This window comes from Strigops habroptila, chromosome 6 (genome assembly GCF_004027225.2).
Source record: "Strigops habroptila isolate Jane chromosome 6, bStrHab1.2.pri, whole genome shotgun sequence".
Classification (NCBI taxonomy): Eukaryota; Metazoa; Chordata; class Aves; order Psittaciformes; family Psittacidae; genus Strigops; species Strigops habroptila.
The window spans coordinates 33,745,990-33,758,036 of NC_044282.2; positions in this window are offsets into that span (position 1 = coordinate 33,745,990).

Consider the following 12,047-nt stretch of genomic DNA (forward strand, 5'->3'; position numbering starts at 1 on the left):
GAGTGGCAGAGAGAACGTGTGATGAACTGACCACTACCCCCATTCTCCATCCCCCTGTGCTGCTGGAGGGGAGGAAGTAGAGAAAGTTTGGGAGTGAAGTTGAGCCTGGGAAGAAGGGAGGGGTGTTGGGGAATGTTTTTTAAGATTTAGTTTTACTTCCCATTATCCTGATCTCATTTGATTGGTAATAAATAAAATTAATTTCCCCAAGTTGAGTCTGTTGTGCCCATGAGGGTAATTGGTGAATGATCTCTCCCTGTCCTTATCTTGACCCACAAACCTTTCATTATATTTTCTCTTCCCTGTCCAGCTAAGAAGGGGAGTGACAGGCTTGGTGGGCACCTGGTGTCCAGCCAGGGTCAACCCATGACATCATAAATTCTGATTTAAAAAAAGAAAAAAAGCAAGCTAAATAGAATTTAATTCTATGCAAACAAAAAAGGCATTCCAAATTTTAATAGCTCTATTTGAAATCCTGTAAATATATTTACACTAACATGAGATCATTAAGAAATAATGCTGCTTTGCTTTGGCATAGGTATACAGAAGAGGAAGAAGTTAAGTAGATGCAGCTCTGCAGGTTCCATTATGAGCAAATGGGTGTGATGGGGTGACAGTAATTAACATCATCATGTGAAGAAATGACACCATCCATGTTCTTGTTTAGGGAATACAAAAATGGATTACTGATGGTAAAGCTGAGAGGTAGATCAGGGTATGGAGGGAATGGCGCTCCTAGTAGAGAAATTTTAAATCTCAGAGATCTCAAAAATAAAAGCCAGTTTGAATAGTAACTGCAGATTGTTTAGTCACAGGGCCATATGGCATCATGCAAAATACTGAAACTGAATGATTAAACAGACACACTGAACATTTATATGTAAGGTACAGATCTTGTGGTCTATTTAAAATCAAAGATGAGTACTAATTCTAAAAGCTAATGAAATTAGAAGATCATTTCTGGAAGCAATAGACACAATTTTATAATGCTGAGTAGCTTGATTACCTCAATTAGTTGTAAAACATAGATTCACCAAAATTTACTTTCAAGAGTCATTCATGGTTAGGAAAATGTGCCAAGGTATATGTGGGTCTGTGTATGGGCATGTGTACTTTAAATTATGCCCAACAGTATACTTATATATATATATTATGTATATATATATGAGAAAAAAAAGATTTCACTTTGTTCACCCCTGAAGACTGGTTTCTGCAATGATGGTGGTGTAACATGAAAAATGACTGATTCCAGCAGAGCTCCTATGTACTTTAAATAGAAAACGGAATTTATTTAGCCATCATTATTCCGGTATCTGAATAAACCTTAGGAGGACCAACATTTTATACAATACATAAGTCATTTAATTAAATTGCACTGAACAAGAGATACCCTTCTGTTTAGCACAGATCTATCAGTTAGCTATAAATGCTTTCTAGTACTTACTGAACAGAACAATGAGCAATTCAGCCCCACTAACATAGTCATAATCTGGGTTTTACTTCCCAGATTATGACATCACTTTTTTCCTTTAGTTTCTCCAATTTTTATCGTTCAGTCAACATGTGAAGTCTAGGAAAATAATAAGAGTCTGTCTGCTGCAGTAAATGTGAAACATGTAATGACATTTATTATTAATAAAAATATAACTAATTTATTTGTTCTTAGGTGAATATCTGGCTCCCTTGAAGACAAAATTGATTTTATACTTGTGTCTTTAGTCAAGGTGATATGTTTGCTTAAGAATTTTTTAAGTATATTCTTATTTATACTGCTGTTTATACATTTATAAACATTAATAGGTGTATAGATTTAGCCATAAGGTGTTTTCTGCAGTGACTGTTGGCATGTCTACTATATGTTCTTTGTGACACATGGTCTTGTAATATTACGAGGGTTTTTGTTCATTTTTCTGTTTGATTTGTTATTCTTAATACAGTTTGAATATGCTTACAGTTTGTAAAATCATGACTACAACAGAATATTCTTTTACATCAGCACAAGCAATATAACTTCTTGAGAGGCCGCTGGATAAGTGTTAATAAAATCAAATGGATTTTAAGATCTAATTGCTATAGTCAACATGTTGATGCCTCATATTCACTTTTTAGCAGTAACTCTAGGATGATCTCCTACTGAGTTATTTACGCAACTACAAATTTCTATAGAAATGATCTTTTCAATTGTCATTGTTAAATTCTCATAAGTTTTTGAATTAAAGCATACACAGAAGAAAATTTATGGTGCACAAGGTGGCAGGTGCACATTGCTCTGTATTCAATTTATTATTTTTACCACTCCTTGTCAACACACCTAATTGTTGTTTTTAAACAGTAGTTACCTTAGACCAGGATGTTCCAGACAAACATTTTGCATAAACCTAAGAGGTTTTGTAAGAGTTGAAAACACTAAGAAATAAAAAAAAAGTAAAAAAATTAATGAACAGGACAGATTGTATCTATACATGTAATGTGGTGAAAATAATATCAGTTATATATTTAAAATGTCCTAATTGCATTTCTTTATTCCAGTTTTCCTTAAGGATAGGTAGGATGAGTGCACTGTACCTCTAATAGTAGTATGGCATGGATTTAATAGACATCACACTTAAAAGGGTGCTTCTTTCGCCTCCCCAACCTGGGAAATTGTTTAAACTCAACACTTTCCAGCTGGGCAGATGACAAGGAACATAGGAATTGCATAGGAATTGGCCTCAGGCAAAGAGTTGTGGTAAACGGCTTAATGTCCAGTTGGAAAACTGTAACGAGTGGTGTCCCTCAGGGATCGGTGTTGGGACCGGTCCTGTTCAACATCTTGGTTGGTGACATGGACAGTGGGATTGAGTGCACCCTCAACAAGTTTGCTGACAACACCAAGCTGTGTGGTTCGGTTGATACGCTGGAGGGAAGGGATGCCATCCAGAGGGACCTTGACACGCTTGTGAGGTGGGCCGATGCCAACCTTATGAAGTTTAACCAAGCCAAGTGTAAGGTCCTACACCTGGGTCGGGGCAATCCCAGGCACAGCTACAGCTTGGGCAGAGAAGAGGTTCAGAGCAGCCCTGCAGAGAAGGACTTGGGAGTGTTGGTTGATGAGAAGCTTAACATAAACCAGCAGTGTGCGCTTGAGCGCAGAAAGCCAACCGTGTCCTGGGCTGCATCAAAAGAAGCGTGACCAGCAGGTCAAAGGAGGTGATCCTGCCCCTCTACTCTGCTCTCGTGAGACCCCACTTGGAGTACTGCATACAGTTCTGGTGTCCTCAACATAAAAAGGACATGGAGCTGTTGGAGCGAGTCCAGAGGAGGGCCACGAGGATGATAAGAGGGCTGGAGCACCTCCCATGTGAAGACAGGCTGAGAAAGTTGGGACTGTTCAGCCTGGAGAAGAGAAGGCTGCGTGGAGACCTCATAGCAACATTCCAGTATCTCAAGGGGGCCTGTAAGGATGCTGAGGAGGGACTCTTCCTTAGAGACTGTGGTGGTACGACAAGGGGTAATGGCTTCAAACTTAAAGAGGGGAAGTTCAGGTTAGATATAAGGAAGAAGTTCTTTACTGTGAGGGTGGTGAAGCACTGGAATGGATTGCCCAGGGAGGTTGTGGATGCTCCATCCCTGGCAGTGTTCAAGGCCAGGCTGGACAGAGCATTGGGCGACATGGTTTAGTTGAGGTGTCCCTGCCCATGGCAGGGGGGTTGGAACTTAAGGATCTTAAGGTCCTTTCCAACCCTTACCATTCTATGATTCTATGATTCTACTCTAGTTCAGCTGACTTATTTGGTGTCTTCTTCCACTGATCTTGTTTCCTCTCTACTGTAATTAGCTGAGCTGAAAACAGGTCTGTGCAAGTGCTATTTTAGCTATTTAAGCTAAGAAGCTGATGGGTTAAGCTCATTTAATTCTGATCACTCTTTCCTTGAGAACTGCTCTGAGTGGAATGTATACAAATATGCATTAATGAATTCATAATGTATCTATCCAGTAGATCACAATGATCAGATAATAAGGAATCGGTAGCTACATAGGAAAACACAGATTAGTGGCGCCTTTAATAGGAGGTTAAGAAGATTAAACTATCACTTTCAGAATAGAATGAAATTAACTTAGACAAGGTCTGAATAACTAATAATAAAATTTTGGCCTAAAGTGGTAGTCATTTTTCAAGAAAGCTAATTTTATGAGACCTCCGTTTCTCAGAATCACAATGTGCTGACCAGAACAACACATCTCATTTGCCTTTTGCAATTTTTCGTCAAAATGTTAGAAGAAAAGCTCTAATAATTTCCATACTATTGACTTTTTCCCTCAATCTGAACCCTTTTTATTCAGTTTCAAATACTGACTCAAACCATATTATGAGCAATCTCAACTTCTACTCAAATACTTTCATCATTGTATATGGTGATCAATATTCTTTGTGAAAAGAAAAATCTGCTTTGAATATTTAAGAAAGAATTGCTTACAGTAGTCAATTTAGTACCACTTTCACTGCCAAAATTTAATGATGCCAACATTAGAAATACAATTCATATGGCTAGTAACTGTAAATCCATTACTACTCCTCAAACACCTTTTGTTTTTTGTCAGCAACTAAACTATCATAGAAGTGATTAATGACAATAAGAAAATGAATATTCTTTGTTCAAAAGGTATGATTCAATCTTCTAAGTACCTACATAATGCCATGTGAAATTCAGCAGGGAATTGTTGCTTCAAATGATGAATTATATCAGTCTCTAAATTATTTTTTTTTTTCTGCCATTTAGCTCCTTGAATGCATAGCAATCTACTTGAAACACTGGGAAATTTGCACCTATTTTCCATCACAATTTGCTGGCTAGTGAAATTCATAAAAAACATTTGTCGCTGAATTCAGTGGCAACTGGATTGAGCCCATGACATTTGGGACTGAAACACTAGTAGTAAGAACTGGAAAATTGTAAGTAAACAGTTCTTCTCCATGTTTTTATTTGTTTATTCAACTGTCAACCCTTTTAGATAAACTTATGTCAGCTAACAGTTAAGCAGGCATCAGGTTGTCCCAATAATTAACAGAGAAAATTAGGCTTCTCCAAGGGTCATGTCACTGATGATCTTAGATGGGGTGAGTTACTTTTTAGAGTTGTCATTAGTCTCCATTTAACGTTGTAGGTCTTTTAGACATGGATATAAAAAGGGAAGGCAGAGGCTTGATATCCAAAGAAGTTTGGAAGGAGATTAAAATTATTCAAGTTATTAATAATATCAAAGTTCTTAATACTTTGCATCACTTTCAGTAAGAAAAAAGTACATCCAGGGGCAGAGATAGGATGGCTAATGGCAATGACAGAATAGAAATGGAAATTACCGCATCTGAGGAGGAAACAGAACTCAGAGTTTAATGTGCTCAGATCAAGACAGTTAATGGTTGTCATTGCAGAAAAATGAAAAAAAGTCACACTTTGAAATTTTGATAAGAGTAGCTGATTTATCAAATTGGGAATGTAAAATAGGTCTGTAAAATAATAAATATTTTATTATAATTAATATGAAGAAAAACATAACCCAGAGAAATAGGAGCTTATCTCTTGGTTTCAATAGAACAGAAACCTTTGGAATAAATTATGAAGAAATTACTTATGGAAATAGAAATGAATGAAAAATCAACAAAGTAACTTTTTTAGAAAGATAGGTAATACCAAGATAACTTGGTATCTTTATTTGCTAGAATAACTGCTTCCCTAGATATGAGAGAAGTAGAAGATCTAACTTATCTTTCAAGAGAGTACTTGAAGTGGTTAGCTATTAGAAAATAGCTAAATACATTGCAGAAGATAGAATTAGTCAAATAATTTTGATGTGGATAAACAGCTAAGGGGAAGAGGCCTTCAGACTGCTATCATTATATGTTACATATTATTTTTATATTTTGTGAGTGTTCTAAATTCTTTGCTTACAAACATAAATCCGTTTCTGATCTGAAGGTCTTCAGTATAAACTGTTTCAGGATAATATTAGGAGAATCAGGAGGGACTACATTACAGGACTACTTACGTATTGACATTTTAAAGGCTGATGATTAACTATAAAGGACTATCATAAAACCTCAGACAAAATACACTAGAAAGTGTAGTCCAAAAGATATGCATTTTAATTCTGTCAGATCATTCATGCCTACAGGCATATCTTTTTATAGCAAGTCCTTGCCAGCTTCTTGGTCCAGGCTTATAGTCCTATAATCACTAAGCCGTACTCATAACCATGGCATAGCTTCTCTGAAATCAGTGAAGATGCACAGATTAATGGTAGCTGAAATCTGTCCAATAATGATTCTGTTCCCTCATGATATCTACAGTTCATATGCACAGTACGCTTCTAATATTAACAAGCTCCTGGCTTCTCATAGAAGAGTCAGTTAGAAATACTTTAAAATAGTGACAGTCTTGTTCTACAAAGGAGTTGTACAATTGATTTCATAATCCATTCAAATGTTATTGAACTCAAAGTTTTTCTTAGACATCCATGAGAATTACAAGAACTGTTCTTTCACATACAGAAAATGAGAGTTTTTCCTAGAGCTCACTCATTCTTTACCATGTAGGAACACAGCATGGACCAGCTTTCCTTCATTTTACTGTGAATGCGTCTTACTTTTAGCTATGAAATGTTTGTTGCACCTGAATATGTGGGCATGTATGTACACACATACATACATGTACTACACTAATAACATTTAGGTAGGGAATCAGATATCACTGTTATGAGCAGGTTTGAAAAACTGATAAATCATGTCTGTAACGGCAAAACGAAGCTTTTCTAGACTGGTGCTCATTAACACATTTCATGTAAATAGTTGGTTCTGATTGTCAAGCATTATCCATACATACTCAAAATCATTAATACTTAGCAATTATGCCCAACATTAGGTGTGAGTACCCAACACCACAGAGCTGACCTGTGTGATTAGCAGAGATAGCCACAGTCCTTCATTGTCTGCAGTCACCAAAGCGCAATGATCAGACCCAAGAGCTGTTCAATCAGAAGACCCAGGGATGAAGTAAACATCCCGTTCCCAAGTTCAGAATCTGGTCCTTTATAAGGCGGTTGTGTTTCAAGGCAATTCCCAGGCCTTGGCCTCCACCCTGAGCTAGACACTGCCCGAACCTGGGGAAAGATCATTTTCCAGGCTGCAGCAGATGCCTCACCCTGTTTCTTGGCTGCTGCTCCCTTTTTTAAAGCAGAAATGATCTTTTTGCAGGTGCATTTTTTTTTTTTTTCTGTGATAAGAAATGGCCATTCAGTGCATTGCTAGTTGTTCTGAGACTTCTTCCCTCAATCGGTGCCCATATTATCTCGACCTTTGCTGTTATACCACCCTTAAACTGTGTGTAGTAGCAAAAGGCACATGGTGCCATACTCACTCCATCCAGCAAGTTGATAACAAATCTTACAGGCTGGACTGGGTCCCCGGAGCATTAACATGAGGCACAGTTAGCGCAGTCCTGTGGCCTGTAATTACCAATATCAATACTATTTATCTGGACTGTCGGGTACACAAATTCTGAGAGGTATGCTCTCTTACTGGGTGGCTTCTTTTATAGAGTGACATGCTGTTTCATACAGGTTTGTGCTATTTCTTTCTTCCTTTAATGCTCAACTTGTCTCTGAGGATATCAAACAGAACTCTAATTAAAGTGTGTTGCAATAGTGGTTTTAAAATATCATGAGGCTGAAAGGTTTTTATTTTATAAATTATGTCTAGATATTTTTATTTTTACCACAACCTTCTTAAGGGCTTCATGTAGGGATTTTGAAACTTGGAAAACAGCCATGAAGACTACCTAGTGCAATGGGGATGCACTAGGGTAAACAATTTATCCAGTTTTGAAACAAATATAGTAAAAATGTTTCCTGCAGCAATAAGTTGACTCTGACTCTGTCTTTACACACAGTATTTTCTTTTCCATTTTCATTATCATGGGCCATGTTTTATGAATACTGCTTTATGACTTACATATCCATATGAAGGAATAAGTTCCTCGGTCTATTGAAAGAATGTTTCTATAAAATGTATGTTTCTTAACTCTGGCCTTTGGATAAATAAAAGCTGTCAAATAACTAGATTGCCTTCTCTGTACCCACAAAGGAACTGACTAGTGATCAAGTCTTTGTCTTTTTTCATTTTGTTCATAGCTTCTAGTTAGGTAGCTATTTCACTCAACCCTGATAGACTTCAAACACTTCACTTACTGCTGATTTAGCCATACACATATTTAATTGTGTCTAAAGGTTGTGACGTCCCAGTTGTTTTAAGTCTTTTACTGAGATGTGACTGTAATATTGTGGAGCAATGTCTATTTTTCATTAGTTAATACGTTTTAAGGATGAATAACAGATTGTCATTCAAATTGATTGTTTCACTTAGAATGTTAAACTGCTGAGGTGGATTGCTTTTGTACACCATTATTCAAAGCAGAGAACACACTTTTTAGAAAGGCTTTTAAATGGAAAGTAGTTAAATGTTATTGAAATATGGTCACTGCCTTACATAAAAGGAAGGCCAAAGCCCGAGGACCATTTTTGAAAGTTACTGTATGTGTATTTTGTTTACGAATATTCATAGAAATCAGTGTAAATCGAATGTTTTTCCTTGCCACAAGGTACGCCAGTGTCCTGGTTTCAGCTGTAACAGTTGATTTTCTTCCTAGCAGCTGGTACAGTGCTGTGTTTTGGCTTTAGTCTGAGAACAATGCTGATAACACACCGATGTTTTAGTTGTTGCTAAATAGCACTTAGCCTCATCAAGGACTTTTCAGTCTCTCATGCTCTGCCAGTGATGAGGGGCGCAAGAAACGAGGAGGAAGCAGAGACAGGACACCTGACTCAAACTAGCCAAAGGTGTATTCCATACCACAGCATGTCATGCGCAGTATATAAACTGGAGCGAGTTACCCAGAAGGGATTGATTGTTGCTCGGATCGAGCTGATGTCAGTCAGCGGGTGGAGAGCAATTGTATTGTGCATCACTTGTGTTTTCTGAATTTTTATTTCTCCTTTTTTTTTTTGTTTCTTATGATTATCACTATGGTTATTATTTCTATTATATTTTATTTAATTTCAATTATTAAACCATTCTTAACCCATGGGTTTTATCTTTTTGCCATTCTCCACATCCCACCTGAGGAGAGAGGGAGAGTGAGCAAGAAGCTGTGTGGTACTTTGAAATAATAGTGTTTTGAATTAAACATGCATTTGTTGGGTTTAAGTAAAGAAAAAAATTGACTTGCTAAAAGCTCATGGAAAACTGATGCTTTTTTTGGACACATGCTTAAATGAAAAAGCTAACAGAATCAAAACACAATTACATTAAAAGGTAATATTCTTTATAGGTAACTGTTACAAATTATAAATTATATTAAATTTAACAGTTAGGTCTGTTATCCCATGAAGGCAAAACAGTGAGGCATTCTGTTGCCCCATCTCCTAGAGAAATACATTTAGGGACTAAAGAAAAAGAAAACAGAGAGAAGAGCAGATGACAGTGTTAAAATTAGCAACGATGGTACTGATGTTTATTGAGAGTTGTGTCTTAAAGAACAGGTACAGAGAATTCATGACTAAAAATTGCTATAGGAGAAAAGGTGATAATCTGAGGATGATAGACTTGGACTTAGACTACTTTGACCATTTTTTTTTTTTTTCCATTTTGTGAAAATTCTAGATTTTGAAGTCCTTTCGGTTACTTAAATTAAAAAAATTTATGTATGTCTGTTTGAACCCTGGGACTTAGCCCCTGAACAGGACCCCTAGAGGCTCCAGAAAGAAAAAAAAAAATCACTATTAAGTTTGATTGAGCAATTACAGTCAGACAGTGAGGCAAATATTTAATTTACAGAATGATCTCTTGTTTTTGTCATATTCATCTATCTGCAAGATCAAGGTAATGGAGCGAACTCTGTGGCTTGTAGTTCCAGGGCTAAAGATGAAGCATAACAGAAGACTACATAACACCAAAAATATCCTAAGTCAAAAGGCGTAAAGGGACAGCCTAAGATGACCTTCTCAAAGTAGTTATGATGGGGACAAGAATGAGAGACAGTGTTTTTTAAAAGATACATAATTTATTTTAGCTCTTTTTAAAGTGTCTTTTTTCTTTTTTTCTTTTTTTCTTTTTTTTTCTTTCATGGAATCATTTTTCTCCTCAAATAGATAAGCCCAAGAATGTGTCTGCAAAAGTCAAAAATTGCCCTGTCACAATATGTTGTATTCATCACTTACGCTCCCTGACTGTACTGCTAACAGCCTTCTAATGACTTAAATAGTGCTCTGTCCTCCCCAACGAAACTGGAAGTGTATTTTTCCTTTTGAGACTCATCTGCTCCCAGACAGGAATACATGAAGTTCTCCCTCCTCACCCTGACAGTAAGTGATGCCAGGTTTCTGAAACAATGTAGATTCTTTTCTTTCTTTCTTTGTTCCCCTTGATGACTTCACGTGTTGAACCTTTTAATTAGATCCAGGAGGTCTAAATCACTCTGTAATGGTATGTCCTGTTCTGCTCTGAAGGGACAGACATCTGTAGTGCTAGAGGAACTTGATTTTCTGACTGCCCTTGGTGGTAGCTTTGGAATGCAGTTCCATGACCTGATGCAAGCATTTTGTTAACTTCTGTTCTTAGAAGAGTTTGTCATCCTCTCTAACCGTCGAAGAATCTCTATTGTAAACTGGATTTTAGAGACTAATGTGGTTTTAATTGTATTCTGTGACCTAACGCTGTTTTTATAAATGGGTGTGAAGTAGGGACAAGGGATTAAATGTGGTGCGATAGAGAATGGTGAGAAGTTAGGAAAGTTGAGATGAAGAGGAAGTACTCTCAAGATCCATGAAGCTTCCCTGAAAATTGGATCTTTTATTGTAAATAGCACCTATTTGGACCCTTCCTGGCTGAGATTGCTGTTTTCCTTAGGTGCTTATCTCTAGCAGACGCTGTGACCTCTATGTGACAACACTGATAGCACGTACTGAAGAAGAAATGCAAACCTGAGCATCATCACCTTTACTTTAAATAGGGCATGACAGTGGCCGAGAAGATAGTTTCTCTTCTGGTAGACTGTGAAGCACTGCTAGACGTAACGTGGGAGCAAGTTCAGAGCTCTAGAATACAGCTCTTGGAAAAGAGCTTTAATTCTTTTATTGCCTTAAGTTAGCAGATAACAAATTTATCTGACTGGCATTTGTTTATTGCCATAACAAATGGGCTATAATAACTAGTAATGTAAAAAAAAAAAAAAAGCTCTATATATATTAACTAATTTTGCTTTTTTTCCTCATATATGAAAAGCAAGACAAGGAACCTCTTTTACAGTCTATTCCTTTTCTAGTGAAACAGTTGGTTAGTCAGCTCTTGAAAATTTCCTTTCTTTTGCTCTTTTTTCTTCACTTGGTACATTTCTGCACATGGACAGCACGTGCAAAAATCTTTTAATGCTGTTTTCTCAAAAACTGAAGAGTTTATCTTCTGTTGAACACCTAGATACCTGCATGACACTAAGGACTAAAATATCTAAGTCACTTTTGAAAGTAGGGCTTAGGTACTTCCAAAAATGTCAAAAATGTGCTAGACCAAGTTTTCTTGAAATGAGACAAGTTTGAAAGGTTTAATTTAAAAAACATAAAGATCCATCTATTCAAGGATCTTGCCTATGGTGACTCAGGAAGAGCATGACTGGGAAAGGCCTTTGAGGATGTTTTTGTAGCATATTCTGCAACATGTCAGCAATCTATATCTCAAGAATTAATGCACCAAAAGATGACACTTTTAACTGTACTGGAGCAAAGTTCCCTTTTTTGGCTAATTCGAGTTAGAACAATTCATCATTCTCAGAATCAGAGCTTTGTGGCAGCAGCACAAGGTGGCGTATAATAGCAAGAAAGTGCTTGAAAATGGAAGAGATTGGACAATTCTGCAGAAGAAGAAACTATGTCAGTGATTCATAAGAGATTATAAATGCTTTATCATTCCATCATTTTACAGTAGGCAGTAATCCAGTTACATTTGCCTTCTTAAGAATTAT